Raw genomic sequence first — 22124 nt, forward strand, 5'->3', positions numbered from 1 at the left:
ACACAACAAGAGAAAAAACTCTGAATGTTTCACATTAAAGTCGTACATTTCTCATAAAAACAGGACAAAGACTTGAAAAAGTCGTGTTTTTCCTTCCAGGAACCACAAGGCTTCACTTTTAAAGGTGAAGTGTGAAAGAAATGGACATATTTGAAGTCCAACACCTTTTTCCAGTCACATGATTAAAGCAGACAAACTACAAGCTCATTTTCATTCCAACAAGTCATCTTCTGACCTGGACTAACAACACTGGTCTCTATGTGCAGCTGGCTGTGAGACCAGAGCTCAGGAGCGTCTACAAAGTGCAACACTGAAAGAACATCACACACTCATTTGCTTCCATCATCCAACCTGAAGAGGAAACAGAGACGCCTCCCTTCAAAGTAAAAGCTGCTCCTTTTGGACACAGTATCAAAGAAAGTCTACAGTATAACATAGAAAAGACAGAAAAAAAGTTTTGGTTGTTTTTAAATTGTGCAGAAATGAAACTACACTAAGCTCAATTATGTGACAGACATTTCATCCCATGTCAGTTTGGCCTCATCCTGGGCCGGATTATCCAGCACACACTCTGACAACAGGCCCAGGGGCCACGCACAGCTGGGCTCCATCCAAGAGACAGGAAACAAACCAACACAATAATAAAAAGCACCATGTGATTTTCTTACATCTTCAAGACAAACATAGTAAAAACATATTTGTTTCCTGATAAAATGATGTGACAGGTAGAACAGAGTAAAGTGGTGGTGTTACAGCCTTTCTCCCCTCTGCTGCCGAGGCTGTTAGTCTCTCCCAAACTCAGCTACAGGACTTCCAAATGAATGAAAGCAGCAGAAGGGGCTTTACAAACGAAAGAGGAAGAGGAGAAGAAGAGGAGAGGGAGGCCACCCTGACCATCACTCCAGCTGAAAACATCACACTTCCATTAAAGTTGGTGAGACAATGTTGAGCAGGATGATTTGCTGGCTAATCTGGAGGCTGTAGCAGCAGCTCACAGTCACAGTGGATTTCCACTCATGAAAAAGCTCTGGCTGCTTCATTTCTCATCTCATATCAGAGACTTTAGTGAAGCTGTACTGTGATGCTTCCATATTCCAGTGAGGCCTCCAGAATGATTTCAGCTGTTCTGTACACACACTGTGTGCCCTGTATGGCTCAAAGTCTCTGCAGCCTGTTTTTATCTGCTATCATCAGATCTTCATCATCCTCATTCACATCCCTCACACACTCTACAGCCTCATCAGCACTGACTTCATCTTCACTGACTGATGGAGCACAACATGAACCTGTGGAGGCTGAAACACTGTCCTGTCAAACATCTCCCGTCACCACTCCACTTCTGTCAGCCTTTAAATGAACCCTGCTCAAGTCTGTCACTTCTGTTTGGAGCCAAAAGGAAAAACTGTTGTTCAGTCGTTTGGAAAGACACAACATTTCTGAAAGCACTCAAACTTCTTCACATTTGTCTTCAGACACATCCTGAACATTTAGGAACTAAAGAAAGTTTCAAACATCAATCAAAGACCTGAAATATAGAAAAACAACAACAGCCGCAGTCAGTGAACTCACCTCAGAGTCTCCAGTCGACAGTTTGGACTCTCCAGTCCAGCACACAGAAGCTTCATCCCTGAATCCTGCAGGTTGTTCCAACTCATGTCCAGCTCTGTCAGATGGGAGGGGTTGGACTTCAGAGCTGAGGCCACAACTTCACAGTGGGTTTCTGAGAGTCCACAGTTAGTCAGTCTGTGATGATAGAAAATATAAAATGTGTTATTATAAAAGCAGAAAATCTGCATTATAAACACAGACTGAATGTATATGAAGACAAAACAGAGTGAGGTCATAATCTGATGAATCTGCTCTTCACATCTGTGCTTCAGCTCCTCTTACTGTGTTTGACATGACACAACGATTGAGTCTCTCTCAGACCTGCAGACTTTTAATGAGAATCTTTGTTTGGCTTTAATCTGCAGATGAAGGAGGAAGATGGTGTCACATTTAGGCTTCCATAATGTCCACAGTCTGTCACTGAGATCTGATCCAGAGTCAGAGTGAAGACACACATTTGGACTGTTTCCTGTTTTGACTCCAGAACATTTTGAATGAGTTCAGCTCAGTGAAGAGTTCCAGCTGGAAAGATGATCTCTGTTTGCTACCTGCTGCTGTCAGGTACGACTGTTCACGTCCACACGCAGGAAAAACCTGCTGACTGTTACCAAACGGAGCAGAAATCTCATCACTGGACAATAATGATGAATGAACTCAGAGCTCCTGATATCAGATCTGATTTCAGGGAACTAAACACAGAAATGATTGGCTCATTTTAGCTTTCTGAGCCATTATCTGCTGGTGTGTCGCTAGTTGGCAGAAAATGATTTGTATTCCTGTTCAGGGCTTCAGTGTTTATGAGTCCAGATCCAGGTGACAGCAAGTCAAAATGATGTTACCTGTCTGTGTCCAGCAGCAGCCTGTATTCACTTTGAATATTGTTATAACCTGACATGGATCAGTTTGTCTTTGATTGGTTTGTAAATGTCACTGTTTCCATTGGACCTGAGTGACGGTACAAAGACAGAGAGGGAGAGAAAGGAGAGAGGATGGAGACAGCAAAGAGAGAGCAAACACAAACAGGTGAGAGTGGACAGGTGACCAAGGTCAGCAACCAATCAGAGAGCTTCTGTTTGACCCACAGTCACTGATGATGACTGCACATAACCAAGCAGTGTGTTACTCTGATATCAAATATGGATCCTGCTCTTATAATAATGATCATCAGATGATATTATTGTGTTATTTTGTAGCTGAATACGATGTTTGTGTGATTATCAGTGAAAGAAGCAGTGAGGAGGATGGAGAGAGAGAGAGACAGAGGGTGAAGTTAGAAACACTAAAAGGATTTTTCATGGATTTCATGGATGATTTGAGTGATTTCCAGCAGGACATTAAACATGTCAGTGGACGTCCTAAAGAACATATTCACTGATATGAAACGTGTCATTGAACAGGATTAATATCAGTGGAAACATGGTGGAAACAGCTGTGACTGCATGGATGTGACACACTTCAAATCTGTTCTCCACTCTTGGATTTGGGATCCATGGAGCTGCTGCTGAGTCTGTACAATAAAGGACGGTGTGGAAGGTTGCAGCGTACGGACACAAACACTTTGTGGTTACAATCTGATTTTATTTTCAAAATTAAACTACTAACCTACACTGATCAATGATGTTAATGATCACATCTGGACTCACCCAGCCTTTCTGCAGTTCCTCACAGCTGGAATCAGTCTCTGTCGTCCCCGCTCTGATGTGTTGTACTTCTGCAGGTCCAACTCATCCAGAACCTCCTCTGACATCTGCAGCATGAAGGCCAGAGCTGAGCACTGGATCTCAGAGAGTTTCTTCTTTGATCTGTTCTTTGACTTCAGGAACTCTTGGATCTCCTGAAATAATGAGAGGTCGTTCATCTCCATCAGACAGTGGAAGATGTTGATGCTTCTGTCAGGAGAGATTTCATCACTGTTCATCTCCTTCAGGTTGTTGATGACTCTCTGGATGGTTCCTGGACTGATCTCTGTCTGACCCAGCAGACCTACTAAGAGTCTCTGGTTGGACTCCAGACAGAGGCCATGAAGGAAGCGAACAAACAGGTCCAGGTGGCCATTTTTACTCTGGAGGGATTTCTCCATGACTCTCTTGAGAAACCCATCCAAAAAGGACTCTTTATATTTTTTCCCAAAGAAGTTCTTCAGCACCTCTGTCTTCCTGTTGGTGTGACAGTGGAACATGTAGACAGCAGCCAGAAACTCCTGAATGCTCAGATGAACAAAGCAGTAGACTGGTTTCTGGAAGATCACACACTCTCTTTTGAAGATCTCTGTACAAACTCCTGAGTACACCGAGGCCTCTGTCACATCCAGACCACACTGCTCCAGGTCTTCTTGGTAGAACATGATGTTTCCTTTCTCCAGATGTTCAAACGCCAGCCTCCCCAGCTTCAGAAGAACTTCCCTGTCAGCCTCCGTCAGCTCCTGTGGACTCGTCTCATGTCCCTCATGGTACTTGTTCTTCTTCCTCTTTGTCTGAACCAGCAGGAAGTGTGAGTACATGTCAGTCAGGGTCTTGGGAAGCTCTCCTCTTTGCTCTGTAGTCAACATGTGCTCCAGAACTGTAGCAGTGATCCAGCAGAAGACTGGGATACTACACATGATGTGGAGGCTCCTGGATGTCTTCATGTGGGAGATGATTCTGCTGGACAGCTCTTCATCACTGAATCTCCTCCTGAAGTACTCCTCCTTCTGGGCGTCAGTGAAGCCTCGTACTTCTGTTAGCCTGTCGACACATGTAGGAGGGATCTGATTGGCTGCTGCAGGTCGGGAAGTTATCCAGACGAGAGCCGAGGGAAGCAGATTCCCCTGGATGAGGTTTGTCAGCAGCTGGCTGACTGATGACTTCTGTGTGACATCAGACAGCAGCTTCCTGTTGGTGAAATCCAATGAAAGTCTGCTTTCATCCAGGCCGTCAAAGATGAACAAAAGCTGAGAGACAGCCAGCTTCTCTGCTGTGACCTTCTGTAATGTTGGATGGAAAACATGGAGCAGCTCCAGAAGACTGTACTGCTCATCTCTGATCAGGTTCAGCTCCCTGAATGAAAGCAGAACCACCACACTGACATGTTGGTTCTCCAAGCCCTCTGCCCAGTCCAGAGTGAACTTCTGCACTGAGAAGGTTTTTCCAACACCAGCCACGCCGTTGGTCAGAACCACTCTGATGGGTCTCTGTTGGTCAGGTAAGGCTTTAAAGATGTCCTGGCACCTGATTGGAGCGTCATGGAGGGCGTCCATCTTGGAAGCTGTCTCCAGCTGCCTCACCTCATGTTGGGTATGAACCTCTTCACTCTGTCCCTCTGTGATGTAGAGCTCAGTGTAGATCCTGTTGAGGAGGCTTCTACTTCCTGTTTCATCACTTCCTTCAGTCACACGTTCACATCTCCTCCTCAGACTGATCTTATGTTCATCTAAAACCTCCTGCAGACCAACATCTGCTGAAAGAAAGAAAAACAATGAGACTAAAGAGAAAGAAAACTCTTCAATGTCTGAACAACACAAGAAGTCCAGTTTTCAGAAATGAGTCCATCAGCAGACAGATGTTCAGTCTTACTTTGTCCACGGCTGCTCTGACTGGCTGTCTGCAGTCCAGCTCTGGTTCTGGATCTTTCTCCACACTGGGGACAGGAGGAGTCTCCTGATGAAGCAGACTGGTCCCAGTATGAGGAGATGCACTGTCTGCAGAACCAGTGTCCACAGCTGGTGGAGACTGGATCCTTCAGGACGTCCTGACACAAAGCACAGCAGGACAGCTGCTCCTCCTCACAAACACCACTCCTCTTCCTCTCTCTGTGAACACATTTCTTTATCACTAAAAACATTTACTGTCAGTGAAAAACATCCAGATGTGACCAAACTGCAGTTCCTCACAGTTCCTTTGATTTCATCAACACTAATGAGCTGCTCTTCCTGTCTGCCCGTCTCATTAAACACTGAGTGATGAATACAAACTCAACACTTCCTGCAGACTTCCTGACTTCACAATAAAAGCTTTCCATCAGAGAGAGACAGTTATGACTTTCACTGTTTTACAGCCGCTGTGTGCAGATTATCTGGGTCAGTTCACTCTGAAGCAGCTTAGAAGTGTCCGTGTAGAGCCGTGGTCTGACGCACAGAGACTTCTGATTTTCTCTATTTAAATAAACATGATGAAGATGAGCAGGTTTCTCTTCTAGTATAAAACTCTGTGTCTCTCTGGCTGGCTCATGATGGCTTTTCAGGTTTTATGTTTTGCTCTCTCCTGCTAGTGTTTTGCCTGCCTGGGTGGAGCTTGTAATGGCCTCTCGCTCTTGGTCCACACAGTTATGATGATTACACCACCTGTTGCTGATTCACCTGGGCTTACCGGTAACCATTTAATGCTGCGGCATGGAGCAGTTTGTCGCTGGGACATTGACCCTCCTGTGTTCATGATCTCAGCTCCTTGCTAAGAAATCTCTCTCTAAATTCGACAGTTGGGTTAACTTTGTGTATACTTTGAGTAAATATTTCCCCAGACCTGGTTACAGACGCTTACCTGTGACTCCCGTGTGTGGCTGTGTGAGTGGAGAGCAGGACAAGAGTGACTGGAGAGGAGTGAGTGTGGACTCCCTTCCCTCTTTTCCCTGGAGCCCTGGACCCCCTCCCCAACTCACTGTACACATATAGAGCACTGTGGTTCACCCTTTGGTAAATAAACTGTCACCTTTTTGTTTGTCAGAACTCAGTCTGTGCTTGAGTTCCTCTGTTAGCCATGACATTTTGTTGGTTCTCTCTCTTCAGGTCCCTGTAAGTGTTTGATCTAAAACATCATATTTATTCTGCTTTGATTGTTTTGTGTGCTGAGGGACATTGTTGCATGATCCACTTTTTCTTATCACTCAAATATCCTGATACTTTCAGAAAGTTGGAGAGCTCTCCTGGCTTAGTCTTTGCTCTGTACTGCAGTACTTGTAGGGCTGCACAATTTTGCATAAAATGAGAATCACGATTTTTTTGCTTAGAATTGAGATCACGATTCTCTCACAATTTTCTTTTCCAGTATAAATATTTATTGCACTTATTAACTGCACATCAACTTCGTAACAGTTGAGACTGAACATAAAAACAATAAATGTCTCACATTTTGTCGTTGCCACAAAAAAAAACACAAACATGTAAAGGAGTCATCACAGTTCTCTGACCTCGTTGGTCCAGGTTCACCACTGAAGTCTGGAGGATAACCTTTGGACCCATCACTCCTCACAGATGGCCAGCTGGATCCCGCAGACTGTGACCTCTGACCTCTGCAGACACAAACATGTTTTATTCAATGATCAATTCTCTGATAAAGTGATTGAAGCAGCTGTGATCACACAGACTGCAGATAATGCAGCTGTTTCCTGTCAGTAACATCCTCTTAGATTAGAGTTCAGCTTTTTACAGGAAAACAAATGTCCCTGAATGCAACAGTGAGAAACAGTCTGCCTGTGTGGCTGTGATAGCTGCCGTTAGGAGCGCTCATGTGTTTGCAGTTAGACGAGGAGATGTTACCATCATGGAGATGTTAACAAATCCTGCAGCATCACGTGGCACAAACACTTTGTGTTCCTGTCATCTGCAAGCAACAGGAAGTTCATTAATAAAAGCGGGATGGAGACGTGACTGTGATGGTTCTCCCTCATCCAGCTGTTACACACATCTGGGCTCACACGACGAGCCTTTGTCTAATACAGCAGCTGCTCTCTGAACACTTTTCTGAAGAGGAGCTGCACAAACCTTTGTTTGCTTTCTAGAGCAGCGTATCAAAGGCAAACTATCCACTGCTAGCAGCTGTTTCTATCATAGTTTAGGATCCAGATGTGTGAGGTCTAAATTTACACCTCTGATTAAAATAAATAGTTAAAAAACAGCCAATTGAGTCCAAATGTGTCTTAAAACCAGATAAACTGACAGTTACAGCTGAGCCTGTGTGTCCTTGGAGACACTGCTCTGCTACAGAGATGCAGAAACCAGGAAACATCAAAATCATTTAAATCAGAGAGTTCTTGTTACTAACAGCTCACCTCTCTGCAGCAGACACAGGCTGGGATTTAAAATCAATGCCACGATGATTGGACCGGTCACTCTTTAAGGACACAGAGCTGGATGGTTTCTGATTGACGCTAAAAATAAGTGAACATGAAACATGTGTCACATCCAATGTGTCCAATACATTACATAAAAAGTATAAATGAAGTATGTAAATAGTATTTAATATTAGTATATAATATTTAAATCGTTAAATAGTAAAAAGCTGATTAAAATTTCAAACATTTTAATACTGACATGAACTTACTTTTCGTCAGATGACGTTTTTCGCCCTAAATTACGAAAGAAATCCTTCACCCGTTTGCTCTTAGAGGACACACTTCTGGGTGGAGGTCCAGGCTGGTTCCTGTGAATAATGATGGAGCAGTGATGTGAGTGCTGAGCTGTGACATGGAGAAGAGTCATGGACAGTTAGAGATGGTCATCTCACCTCTGAGCTTTGGTCTGGCTCTCATGTTCCTCACACAGAGTGCTTTTAGAGGAGGGACTCCTCCTCTCTCTGTCACACTGATCCATGCTGCTCAATTCACATCAGCTCACACACTTTCTACCTTCACCTGCAGAGGAAACACAAATCATTCATGTGCACATCAACTGAGAGCTGCAGAGGTCGTGTCTGATGTGTTGGACTAACATCCATCTGAGACGCAGCTTTCATCAGTTCACTACAAAAAGTGTCACAGAGCCGAGTTCAGCCTCCAAATCCTCCATTACTGTAGTCCTACAAAGGTCAAACATGGCTGCAGAGAGCAGCTTTATGTCAGTAACAATGTCCAGGACCGAGCTGACTGCTTACAGAGCTCATACTCTAACTGCTAGCTGCTCTGCTAGCTAAGCTAACTCAGTAACAGTGACTGTGACAGCAGTTACTGTGGAACAGCGGCCGAGCTCAGGACACATTCAGTGTGTTTAGTCTGAGTCCTGGACTCTGATTCAATGGATTCAATCCAGCTCAGAGTTTCATGTGTTCATCAGAATAAAATACATGTACTAATATAACAGAAGTAATCCTCTGAATGCACGACTGTAATGGAGGATAAATCAGGTTTTTACAGCCTGAAAGAAACATTCAGTTCATATATTTGTAGACAGTGAAGCAGTTTTTAATACTGCAGCTGTTTCCTTCACCTGTGTGTGTGTGAGCCACACCTTCATGTGCTGCTTTAGAAATATGTGGTCTGACTGCTCAGACTGAGTCTAGGAGGAAAGTTCACACGCTGGAGAAAGTTTTGTTCCTAACTTTGTCAGAGTTCGGCTCCAAAGACAAAGAAGACGGAGCTCACAGTCTGTAGATGGTCCTCAGTGTGTGTGTGAAGCCAAGAAAGCACACAGGAGTGTGTTTATGTCAGCAAATCAGTGTGTGTGAAGAGTCTGAGGGAGTGTGTGAATGAGACTAAATACTGAAACCAACAGTCCAAGAAAAGCGTCTGGATTTCTTTAAGTTTAACTTAAAGAAATCCAGACGCTTTTCTTTCCAAGCTCCTTGGACTACGATGACCTGGATGACTGAGAACCTTCACAGACACAGAAACCAACAAGTATCCCAGTGAGTCAGCCAGGAGACTCTTTTATCAAGTAGATTCAATGATCCATCAAGGAAATATCAACGTAATAACCCGACTGCATCAAACACATTCCAACTAACATTATTGTCATAGCAGACTGGGAGGTCGAGGATCACTAGAGCCGGCGAGAACAGCGGATTCCCAGCACATCGTTTTAATGGAGGACACTATAGGCAGAAATCTGTGCCACCAGAAACTGAATTTGAATAAGTTAAATTTGAATTGCTTGCATTGAATCTGAATTGTAACTTGAATAAATGCTTTTACAAACTGAATATGAATTAGCCTAATTTGAAATTCAATTTATTGGTTTGAAAATGATCATCACTAAATTGAAATTGAATTTTATATTTTGAAAATGAATTCATTTGCTTTGAAAACGGATTTTATCCTTTAAAAATTTAGCTTTCGAATAATTTCAGATTCACTTCTCACCATTCAGTTTCAGTTCTACAATTCAGTTTTTTGGGACTTACATCCGGTTCAAGCGCAGATTAATACAACTACGTTTTACTAGTGGACCAAAAGTGTTACTGACGGGAATCTACAGCATCTTGAGCTGAATTATACTTCATATACTTCATATATGAAGTTAAGGTTCAGATATTGAGGAGGAATCCAAAAATAATAACCACAGATCCGGCCTGGTGCAATTAGACGAAGATTTTAATGCACACATGTGGAGTCCAACACTTGCGCAGATTCAGTGTTGAACTGTCTTACAATAGTCAGAACAAAGACTTTATAGGGTTGGCAGTCTGCCTGTTGCCAGGCAGACTCAATACAGCATACGTCAATCCAAAACCACAACCGTTCAGTTAACTTTGAACACAGTTTAAAAAAGAACATTGTCTTTGGCTCGAACCCAGGTGCTTCCTGTCACCATCCTGCCCAGGCTTATCTTCTGGAACATCAGGTCCACGTTCTGCACAAACTGTCACTCATGCAGGCACAACTTTGCAGTTGCAAGCAAAACATGATTAAACTCTTACCTATATAAATGAGTCTAATACTGTGTGTGTGTGGGTGTGTGTGTGCTGTCCTTTATTTCACCCTTCACTTCATCAGCTAAACCTTGTAACCTTTCCACCAGACAGAAGGCCAGCACGTACACAACTGAAACTATGTGTGTGTATGTGTGTCTCGTCCTTAAATGCTCTCTCATCTCACCCGTTGCACTTCTGACCTTTCACCAGAACACAGGCTCATCCTTACATGTAATAACCTAACTGGAACTATATATGTAATATGTTGAGTAAATGTTTTAATCAAGAGCCTCTACTGAAAGCTTAATCAAAAGATATAAATGCATAATAAAATACTACAGATTCATAACCTACTCACAGTACTTGCACTCAGACTCTGCTTTCGGTTTCACTTTTGCAAAGCACGCCGTTTCCTGTCAGCCTGCAACTCAGTTTCTCCCCCACTGAAGACTTCAGTGTAAGAATATAAAAACATTCAAAAGCCTTTAAAATTATAGATTCAACTCAACAGTTTAAAGTGGTTCTTCTTGGACCTGTAATAAAAGCTTAATTGGGTGCCAATATGTTTAAACATCTAAATGCAATATCAATATTAATAATTAATGGAATAGTAATAATGATCATAAAAATTATCCACAAAAATATCTTTCTCCTCCCAATAGTCCTTACACTTATTGTGTCATTACTCACGTCAGAATTGTCCTCATATGGTTCACTTTTTATACCGTAAAACAACGCACTGAAATGCTGTCTCCATAACCTTTCTCCACCAAAGCTCTGCTTTTTAATCATTTTATTATTATCATCATTCATTTATTCATTCTTTGGAGGGGGGCTATTTCCTAATGCCGCCCTAATAAGGTGATGTTCAAGGGGAAATATAACAGAAACTCTTTCAGTGTTATTCATGAATAAATTAACAGATAAACTGTGAAGAAGAAAAAACTGAAATTTAAAGGAGAGAGTGAGAAACTTGATCATCCATCCTCATAATCCATGTTTATCAGTATCTGCTGTGACCATCCTGCAGTAATAACTACAAGTCTACATTTCTGTGACTGTTGATCAATCACAGCAGGAATCTGAGCTCATCTCTGCACACAGAGCAGCTTCAGCTCTGGGATAAACTGCTCGCTTCACGTCCTTCTCAGCTCACAGACACTCATCCTGATATTTGCCTTTAACATTTGATGGTATAATTCATCTGAGTTTACACTTTATCTGCATAAATACAGAAAAACAGAGCCAAACACCATAAACCATCAGTTTCACCATGTAGAATATATTGTTGTTTCCTTGCTTTTAATTCAGAGAAAAACTCTGATTTTGATTTTCTCTGTTCTCTTTGCCACAGCCCATCCCAGCAGCAGCTGACGCAGCTGACTGTCACAACACTGAACAACCTGGCTGGCACACATGTTAATGTTAGCCATTTAAATATTAGCAGTTAGCTGAGGCCACAAGAAGAAGAGGCCCTAGAAGAACAATGGATGATAAGATTAGATTTTCAAGACTAGGCAGAGACGTGTTTTCCTTTACTGTCTCTTACAGAGGAGGGAGCAGATACCAGACGAGGTCACGGAGGTACGGGGAGGATTCGCAGCAGACAGCAAGACTGCCACGTCCATGCGAGAGAGCGATGGCTACGATAATCTCTGTTTTTGTCTCACTATATAATGTTGTACAGCCCATTTGAGGGTTCTCCTCTCTGTGGACCAGATGCTTGATTTCACACAGAGGTCCACCAACTCAATTTGATCAGTTATGGAACGATTTACCTCGACAGGCTCCTTCACTCGCTGCTTTTAAACCTCCTTTAAAACACACTTTTACTCCCTGACCTTTGACCCAGTGTGACATGTTGACTCACTACCTCAGACAGCTTAAAAATAGTCTTTTGTTTTTGGTGCTGCCTAAAAGAACCGTAAAATATCTGTCCTATATACAGTTATGTTCATATATTTTTGTACTACATCAGGAAACTCAAAAATATAGTTTGTAATATTTTAATCCTTATTTTTAAAACTGTTTTTGTCATTTTTCTTCTCCCATTGCATCAAAAATCATTATTTACACTGAATAAATGAGTCAGCAGCTCTCTTACATTGTTGCTGCAGGTTCATTACTGAACACTGGAGGATTTCCTTTGGACCGGTCACTCCTCACAGACACACAGCTGGATGCTGCAGATCCTGCTCCATCCTCTTCCTCCATCTTCTTGATGTCAGGGTGGAGTTAGTCTGAGAGGCAAACACACACACTCAGACGTGCTGTTGTACTGGAAGCATCACACTGACGGGTTTCTAAAGTTCTCATTGATCATTTCATGGAGTTTCTGTGGTAAACACTGTCCTGTGACGTATGTGTTATGGTGAGGGTCATGAGGGCTAACCAGCCCCACTCCTTACTCCTCATATTTCAGCCTGAAGCACAAGAACAGCCTAAACCTAACCAGGAGGCTGTAACCTCAAAGGGACTTCATGGTTAGAAATAAAGGTTCAATGAAATGAAGCAGATCATAAAAACATGAGTTCCAACTTTAAAAGAAGCATCCACACGATGACGGCACAGCAGAGGAGCACTTTCTCTAACACACTGATTCAGTTCCACTGACACAAGGACACACACAGGAAGGCACACACACACACGCCTTTATAAGAAACAACACAATCATCTGCGCTTGTCAATCCAAGTCCTTAGCCCATGAGCCCGCGGTATCAGACCACAGATATTCCCTTACTTTGAAAAAATAAAGACAGTTTTCAGAACAGACCTGATGTTTATGGAACGCCAGGACTGCCAAAATGAAATAAATAAATATATCATTAAATAATTAATTAAATGTGGCAATAATTAATTCAAATTGGAATTAATTAATTAAATAGTTATGACACATGTAATTAATTAATTATCGACACATTTAATTAATTATTTAATGATATATTTATTTATTTCATTTTGGCAGTCCTGGCGCCTGGCTCTCACCATGAATTAATTTTATCTGTCAGCCTCACCCATCAAACTCAGGGGGCAGGGTTAACGCTGCCCATGCAGCTTCTCTAACATTTGATTGGTTGCTGCGCAAAGTAAGTCAAAACAGGTCGAACCTAGATAATCGATTGCTTGTGTAGACTTGGGGCAGCCAGGTATCCCAGAATGCAGATCAAATCACAGGCAGCAATGGTGGTGGTGTAGTTTTAAAATACCCCGTTTTTCTGTCACCAACTACACTTTTAACAGTGTTTTAGCCACGAATGTCGCACCGTAATCTTCACATGTCTGGTCAGGTTGTCAACATAGAACATGTTTGCTCAGATGTTTTCAGAGATTTCACTCGCTCTGCTAACAGTCAGCATGCAGAGTGCACCGAGGGGGTTACGTTAACCGGTTTGTTTACATATTCCACGCTCCGTGTTACACGTCGCATTCGCAGATTCTCATTTTCACCCAACGATCGTCTCTTTCCGCCTGGTCTTGTGTCTCTGTGCTTCTGTAACATAAAGAACGAGCTGACATTTTTCCTCACGAAAACAGCGATCAGCTCAACAGACCCTCAGTTTACCTGCATCCTCCTCCTCATCTGTCAGCTGTTTAACACCTGCTGCTAGTTCAAGAAACACGCCCACGTTACCTGCTGATAGTCACAGTTTAACTGGGCAGCCGGTGCTCGATATAACGCAATGTCAGCGCATTTTTCTGCACAAGATAAGTAAATATAGTGTTTTTCCCGAGCGCAGAGCTGCTGGAGCTTGTTTCCTTACAGAGCACTTTATAGGCGAAGCCACTTTATAACTTTACAAACTCAAACTGTCGGAACAGGTTCAATCGTGGATTCATCTGGTAATTTATTAAATGTATAACTGTTATTCTAATATGCTGCTGAGTCTCTTACACTGATGAAAATGCAGAAAACACAGATCACGAACACCTGTTCAACCAATCACTTTCATTCCACTTTGATCTGCGACAAACTGACGGTTCATCTCTGTTACAGTGTTGCGTTAGACTGCTATATTTTTGTGTTCTTTATGCTGTAGATTTTCACATCTCTGGAATAGTTGGCAGTATTAAGGACGCTTTTCTGTAAAATCATATTGATATGACCCGTGACATATTTGTAGATGACAGTTAGATAATCAGCTGGGAAACTCTGGGTTACTCTGGGAAACTCTCCTCCTTAAACATGTTTTTAATGTTAGTTATAATTCAGAATTGGCGACTGAAACACGTAGGACACATACGAACATCAGGAAATAAACCCCCGATAAATATAACCTCAGTAAATGAAGTCAGTGTCAGCGGGGGTTATTACAGCTGTGTACCGGGGCCTGCGCTTTGTCGGTGGTAATAACAGCTCGATTGCTTGCGAGGCGAGCGGGTGTATCCCACGCTTTGCCGTGAGACTGGGCAGACATCTCCAAAATCATCGAAGCACTTTTGCAAAGAGGCTGTATCTTGACAAACCGACCACACATATGAAGATTAAACCGCTACATTCTTGGCTAAAAAATATTAAAACGGTATTTGGTGACACACAAACAGGGTTTTTCAAAGTTCAGTTCTGTTAGTTTCCACATGGCAGTTGTTGTGTGCTAAAAACAATGGCCACCAGGCCAAAGCAATGGTTTTGAGTCGATCAGCGTTAACCCCGCCCCCTGAGTTTGATGGGTGAGGCTGACAGATAAAATTAATTCATGGTGAGAGCCAGGACTGCCAAAATGAAATAAATAAATATATCATTAAATAATTAATTAAATGTGTCAATAATTAATTAAAATGTGAAATACATAAATAATTAATTAAATGTCTCAATAATTAATTAATTAAATGTGTCGATAATTAATTAAAATGTGAAATACATAAATAATTAATTAAATGTGTCAATAATTAATTAATTAAATGTGTCGATAATTAATTAAAATGTGAAATACATAAATAATTAATTAAATGTGTCAATAATTAATTAATTACATGTGTCATAACTATTTATTTAATTAATTAATTCCAATTAATCAATTAATTGTTGCCACATTTAATTAATTATTTAATGGTGTATTTAATTAATTCATTATGGCAGTCCTGGCGTTCCATAGATGTTTATGCTACAGCCTGTTTACCAATATAATCAATATCAGATATCAGAGCAACAGAAACCTCGGTGATCAGGACGCTGGGACTGAGAACAGGAAGTGGCTCAAACGTCACAGTTTCATGACGTCAGCCTGAACTCCACTCACGGAGTTTCTGTCGCCATTGTAGTTTTTAAAGTCCCGTGATAAAGGCGGGTCTTTCTGTGAATCCGCACGCTCATTGGCTAATACCGAGATTGACACATCGTTATCCAATGAGCGTGCGGAACTTCCGACATAAAGTTGTTTCCTTTGAAAAACCAAAGTCTGATTATTTTTGCCTCCACTGACGGAGCCTGTTGTTCCCGCCACAGAGACACAGTAATGTCAGAGCGGTGTTAACACTCACCCTGCCTCAGCACAGCTCTCACTCTCCTCCTGCTCTCTCACACTAAACGGAGGCTCAGCTAAACTCACTTCCTCTCTACTTACAGGAAACCAGCGCTCAGAGGAGCCGACCGGCCTCACATTTCACCCACAGACACGAACAGCGTGGAATTATTTTATGTCATAAGAAGAAACATATTCATGTTAACACTCACCTGCCTCAGCTCCACCTTCCTCCTCCTGCTTTCACTTTCACTACTGCTCCCTAAACACAGAGGATGCTGGGACTTGTAGTTTTTTCCTTCCGGTGCGGTCTTCCTCTTTGTGTTTGTGTTCAAGTTATTTCGATCATGTAAACATCAACAGAACACGTGAAGCCACACAGAGTTTGTATGTCGAGGTGGGTAGGAGGGTTTGAGGGTTTGGGGAGGGGTCAGAGGAAAGAGGTCTCTCAGTCTGGACAATCCACATTGATGGCGTTGCATCTTTCAACGTGTTTGTGGGTCGATTTGGATGCTCCAGGTGTGAGAGCAGCCACTCAGCCTCTACTGCAGATGTGTGTCACAAGTTCATCTAGTAGTAGGCTATGGCACTTGACCACAGGTGGCAGCAGTGGACTGGCCTCCATTTGAGACTGCTCCAGCTGCTATGTGATAGTCCAGCTGCAAACTGAAGATCATATGCAAGTTTTGGAAATTAAACTGTACAATATAAAGCGCCTTGAGGCGACTGTTGTTGTGATTTGGCGCTATATAAATAAAACTGAATTGAAATTCAGAATATTCTTAACTTAGCTTTAAAACCAACCCAATCTAACTCTCCTCCACACTCAAAAACAAAGACAAACTAACTGACACATCTGAGTCCCTCACTTTCTTCAATCCACTCACTCTCACAAGCTCCACTTAGTCACACTGGCTCCGTTTATTACTAATTACTATTGTCTCCCCAGAAACACTTCTGTTTTATTTTTTCCTATTTCAGTTGTGTTTTTTGTGCTTTTGCAGCGTTTCTTTTTTTGCTGGTTTTCTTAAGCTGCAGTCCGTTTGGCCTCTCAGGGCCACCGTAGATATAGGCCAAAAATAAATACATAACATCATTTCAATCAGTTTAAAGGTTTATTTGCAAGACACAAAAACAGAAAAAATTAAAAGTTACAAATGTATTGTGCATGAAACAGGAATTCAAACGTGGCTCAGATGTGTGTCACAAGTTCATCTGGCTGTAGGCTATGGCACTTGACCACAGGTGGCGCTAATTGACTTGACTCCATTTGAGTGCACACAAAGTAAACTGCACACTTTAGTTGTGAAGTGAAAACGCTGAAATGGCAGTAATAACACGTACGAGGGGAACGATCACGAAGACGAGATGCTCCTGATCGTTACTCTTCCTGTCCTGTGAACAGCATCGGCGTGGTGTTAACCCGCTGCGCGCTCCCGCGGGTGGTAATCACGATCACTGTCTAGCACAACACCTGGAGCTCAGGGGGCAAAACAATCGCATGAGTGCTGCTGTGACTGAGGAAGAATAAAGTAGTCATGGTAAGCCAATCACATGACCACTTAAAGATGACAAAGCAACACGGTGATATATACCAGTTTATAAACTGTGTTGATAGTTTATTTTTATTTATAGATTTATAGGCCACGTAAACCAGAGTCATGATAAACAATATATACGTGTTTTTTCCTCAATAGTTTCATCATGTAAGGACAGCGCTAGCAAGCACTCTGGGGAAGTTTTAGGAGTGTGTGTGTGAGAGAGCGAGTTTTGAGATGTGAGAGATTTGTGACGCTTAGCGTGTTTGGAGTGTGTAGTTAATGTGTTGTCTTGTGTAGTTAGTGTGTAGTGTTGTGTTTGTGTTGTGTGTCAGAACAATGAGGCGACTGCAGTCTCCAGGTAGAAACAGCAGTGATACACCTGCTGCTGTCAGACCTGCAGGTATCAGGCTGTGATGTTCTCCTTTATAGTGGACAGAAATTATTTTTTTGGAGTGGCACAAATAATTTGTGTGGCATCTCTTTGAATGCAGAACAGCTGATTGTTCTGTAAATAGTTTGAAATGGTTATTTAAAAAAAGGGTAAAAGGTAAATGGCTGCAAAAAATTTTGTTGTTTGCAAAACTTGTGCATAGGATTTTTAAATTGACAAATTATATTTGCATTTAAAGTTATGAAATATGATTCATTAAACATGTTTGTGGTTGTTACAGTAAAAATAGAACTTTTTTCTACTCTTATTTTATATTTTTTGTCTGATTTTAGATCAATTGTGTTAATACAGTATGTCAAAATGAAAACATGACTGTAAATTCAGACACGGGAGGTTGCGCTGATGATACCAAACAAGACAAAGTAAATAGTTTTTAAAGGTGAAATGTGGAGGAAACATCAAAAGTAGTTAAAAATGACCAATTATACCCTGGAGCCCACAGGGTTAAACGTTTTTTTTTTAAAGTAACGCAATAGTTACTTTTCAAGTCATTAATTACTTTTAGAATATTATAACTCAGTTACTAACTCGGTTACTTTATTGAAGAAGTAACTAGTAACTATAATTAATTACTTTTTCAAAGTAACCTGCCCAACACTGCAAACATCTGTTTGACCAAAGCCAGTTGATTTGGATCACCGGTCTAAACAATTTGAACGATTGTTATGTTGCCTTTTGTGTTGAGTTTGACTGATATTTGCTGGATAGCAAATGTTTTAAAGCTGTGCAACCTTTATCTGTACATAGCAGTTAAACTGTTTAGATCAATCTTTATTGATAAGATACATTATTCAGTTATGAATTACTGTGTACACAAGAATAAGTTAATGTATTAAGCTAAACTGGCTGAAAGTTTTATATTATTCTTGTGAATTTTTTTATTGACCCTGTTTATTTAATGCAGGTCAGGTGACCCTTTAGGGGTTTAAAATGCCGAGCCAATGAACGGCTGGGAGCAGGAATCTTTCTTCATTGAAGCTTCCACTTCCACTGGTCTGGTAGGAAGTTGTCAAAGACGATGCTCTGCCTCCTCCTCCTCCTGAGCATGAAGCAGGTATGGAGGAGATCCAGGCTCCAGACATCCAGAGGCCCTCAGAGCACAAGAGAGCAAGGAAGACCAACAGAGGGGCAGCTGCGCCACTATCCCGGAAAGAGCTGAGGAGAACCCAGATGAGGGGTCAGCCGCGGAGCAGAAGCCAGGGGGGGTTGCAGTGACGTGCCCGTGAGCTCCGCCGGCAGCCAGCTGTGCCAGAGTGAGCGAGCCCCAGGCTGAGAGGCCGAGGGCACCCCATCCCCGAAGGAGCCCGAGCGAGCCCCAGGCTCCAGGCCCCGACAAGCAGCCACCAGGAGTGAGCCAGTGCGTACCTGGACGCCCATCCCTGGACACAAAGAACCACCAATGCACCGATGTCTGAGGGCGTCTGCCACTGGCAGGGGGAGTGGTGGGGGAGATAGACCTCCATGCCTTGGAGCGCCTGAGATGTCCCCAGAGAGGTGGCGTCTGATACCTGTTAGAGTGAATTGTTAAACATTTGTCATTTTTATGCTTACCATCCATTTCTATATTGTTTAACTGTGGGATGAAAGGAATTTCACAGTCCCCCTCCCCAGATTCTCGAGGTTCTGGGTGAGGGGCTGTAGTGTTTTATTGCAGATACATCCTATCTGGAAGATCTGCTTCTTCTGATGTAAGCTTCCTTCCCAGCAGGAGGCCACACACACACACACACTCCTACTTACATATAGAAGTTCACACATATACATACAATGCCTTAGAACTATGTGGGCGTTGCTTTGCTGTGTTTTGTGTGAACTGTCTCTCAATAAAAGGCAGCGAGAGGAGGCCGGATTTTGGGGGTCAGTTTCGTGCTGGACACAGATGAGGCCTCCCTTGCGCAAGTAAATGATCGAACACTGTTGCCTTGTTTTTCTTTCATGGGAATAAGTCCTGGATACAGTGGGGTCTGAGTTTAGACCCAACAATACCCAACCTGACATATAGTCACAGACATACAGGCACACACAGATACAAACATCCATTCCCACCCTCATGCTCTCATATGCAATTACTCAGCAGCAGGTAAGCGCAGAGCCCCTCCTGATAGCCCTCAATGTATACGTGTGTTTAAAATTGAGAGGTGGGCAACGGCACCAGGGGTGAGGTCGTACACCCTGATGGTCTTCTGGATGCCGTGTAGCGTGCCCACCCCCAAGGTCCTATATGTATGTGTTATGAGAGTGTGAGTAATGTGAATGTCTAAGTTGTGAGATAAAATTGAGGCACAGGCAGCCAGAAGGGGACAGAGGGGGGGGATGCCTCCCCTGCACCCTGGTGACACACCTTTACCCCAAGGCCCTGCATGTGTGGGTGATTGTGGTGGAGCGGGAAGAGATAGGCAGCTGGAGATGGGGAGGGAAGGAAGGGAGGGGCAAGGAGGCCCAGGCCCATCCGGACCGGGGCCCAGTTCAGCAGCACTGCCCGGCCCCACAGAGCCCGGGACAGCCCACCCGATCCCACCACAGAGAAACTGCACCCACCCTGTCATCCACTCATCCTCCAGACTACACAAGACAATAGACACCCAGGCTGAGTTCTTCCTCCATCTCTCCTATATTTCCCCCACCTGCAGAGTGAGTTCCTGGAGAGAGGAGACCTCCTGCAAGATGTAACAGCCTCCCCCACCAGTCTTCCATACAAACGTTAGACATGCAAACATTCAACACAGCAACACTGAAAGCATTTGAGTGTAAATTTCATTCAAATCAAACTTTATACACAATTACAATAATGGAAAAAAGTCTAAATATTAAAACACTACAACCGCCGAAGAAGCAAATAAAACCAATCACAATCAACATCAAAATATGATCATAGAAAAATAGAAGAAGAAGATGACAGCTCCAGCACCGCCCACGACCCTGAAAAGGATATGTGGAAGCGAACGGATGGATGGAAAAATAGAAGAGACATATCACACAATTCATATACGTTCATGTGATCTCTACGTTCAAAAACCCCCAATAACCTTAAATCCTTCTTTTAAATTACATTTAAAGTTCTGCTGGCAGCAAAGAAATTAATCAGAAATTAACCACAATGAATCTGCAGCTTCATCAATGTGATGCTGAGTTTCTGACTGAAATTGAGTCTGAACATGTCTGACTCTGTTAAACAGTCAGAGTGTTTCTCTAACAGCAGGAGCCTCTTTACACTCAACTTCACACAGACGAGCTGAGGAATGATCAAGCAAACTTCTTCTTCTGTCATTTTTAACAGCAGCTTGCATCCAAAGATGTTGAACTACTGCCATCTCCTGGCTTTTACTCTTACTTCTCTTCCAGATCCTCAGATCCTCTTGATGACATCAGTATTTCTCAAAAATGAAAAACCACTCCTTTCACCTCATCATGACTTAACTGATTAACCACTTTTTCAAATGTAAGTTTCATTTCACCACCAGTTCCTACCCTCAACACTCTCCTTTGACTTCTATACTTCCTGCAACTAATAAGCACATGTTCAACCGTCTCCATAGCATTACACCATCACATAACCCAGTCGGATGTTTCCCCATCATAAAAAGAGAACCATTCAGAAAGCAATGACCTGTTTGTATTCTCCTGCTGCCTATTTAACCCACGACTCCTCTTAACTTCTATTGTGTCTTGCACCCCATGTCTCCCTTTTGTTCCATTATCCCATGCCATTCTCCAGAAGTTCTTACTTTGTGTCCAAACTATACTTTTCCCTCAGATTTCAACAATGGTATCTGCACATCTATGTCTACTTTTAACAGCTGCTTTAGCCAACCTATCTGCTCTTTCATTACCCACAATACGTCGGTTGAGGGGGTCAGACCAGCACAGTCTCTTTCAGCACACATGGATATTTCCTCAGTCTCATAGACACTGAGAACAATTTGTGTAGAGACTAAAGAAACAGTCCACACATAATTGAACAAAAGGCCTCTAAAGTTCTGTGGTTGCCACATTTCTGCATGACTGTTTAATTACAGCAAAAACCATGATTATAATTATCTTGATTGATATTGTAATCTCAGTTTTCAACACAAGTGTTCATTAACTTAAACAATGTTACAAGATAAATATATATTCTTAGTGCTTATTTTCTGATTAGATTGTTTTATGTATTTTAATAAGAGAGGCCTTCATAAACCAAGCCGATGAGGCGAACAGGAGACCGGTCTAAAAAGATTTAAATGTCATGATCCTGGGTCCTTTTGACCCAGCGTTTTGTGTTTTCTATTATTGTAATTTTGGTTCTGTTCTTCCTCGGTTTGTGTTCATTCTTTTCTACCCGTGTATCCCTGTGTTTAGTCTGCGTTTTGAGTCTGTGTCATTACGTGTATGTGTTTCCTGTTTTACTTTGAAAGTCTCTGTCTTATCTCAGTGTGTTTAGTTTACTTTTCCCCTGTCTCGTCAGGTCGGATTACTCCCAGCTGTGCCC

General features: G+C 42.4%; 1 long non-coding RNA gene across 1 annotated transcript; it reads right to left on the reverse strand.

The window, feature by feature from the left end:
- Nucleotides 1-8152: 8152 nt before the first annotated feature.
- On the reverse strand, nucleotides 8153-15981 carry LOC120438750. Its single transcript, XR_005612106.1, has 3 exons — nucleotides 15877-15981; nucleotides 12310-12445; nucleotides 8153-8211 (listed from the first exon to the last, which is right to left on the reverse strand). It is a non-coding gene; the product is annotated as an uncharacterized LOC120438750 (long non-coding RNA).
- Between the last annotated feature and the right edge of the window lie 6143 nt (nucleotides 15982-22124).

The sequence above is a fragment of the Oreochromis aureus genome, linkage group 3, assembly GCF_013358895.1.
Source record: "Oreochromis aureus strain Israel breed Guangdong linkage group 3, ZZ_aureus, whole genome shotgun sequence".
In the NCBI taxonomy this organism is placed as follows: domain Eukaryota; kingdom Metazoa; phylum Chordata; class Actinopteri; order Cichliformes; family Cichlidae; genus Oreochromis; species Oreochromis aureus.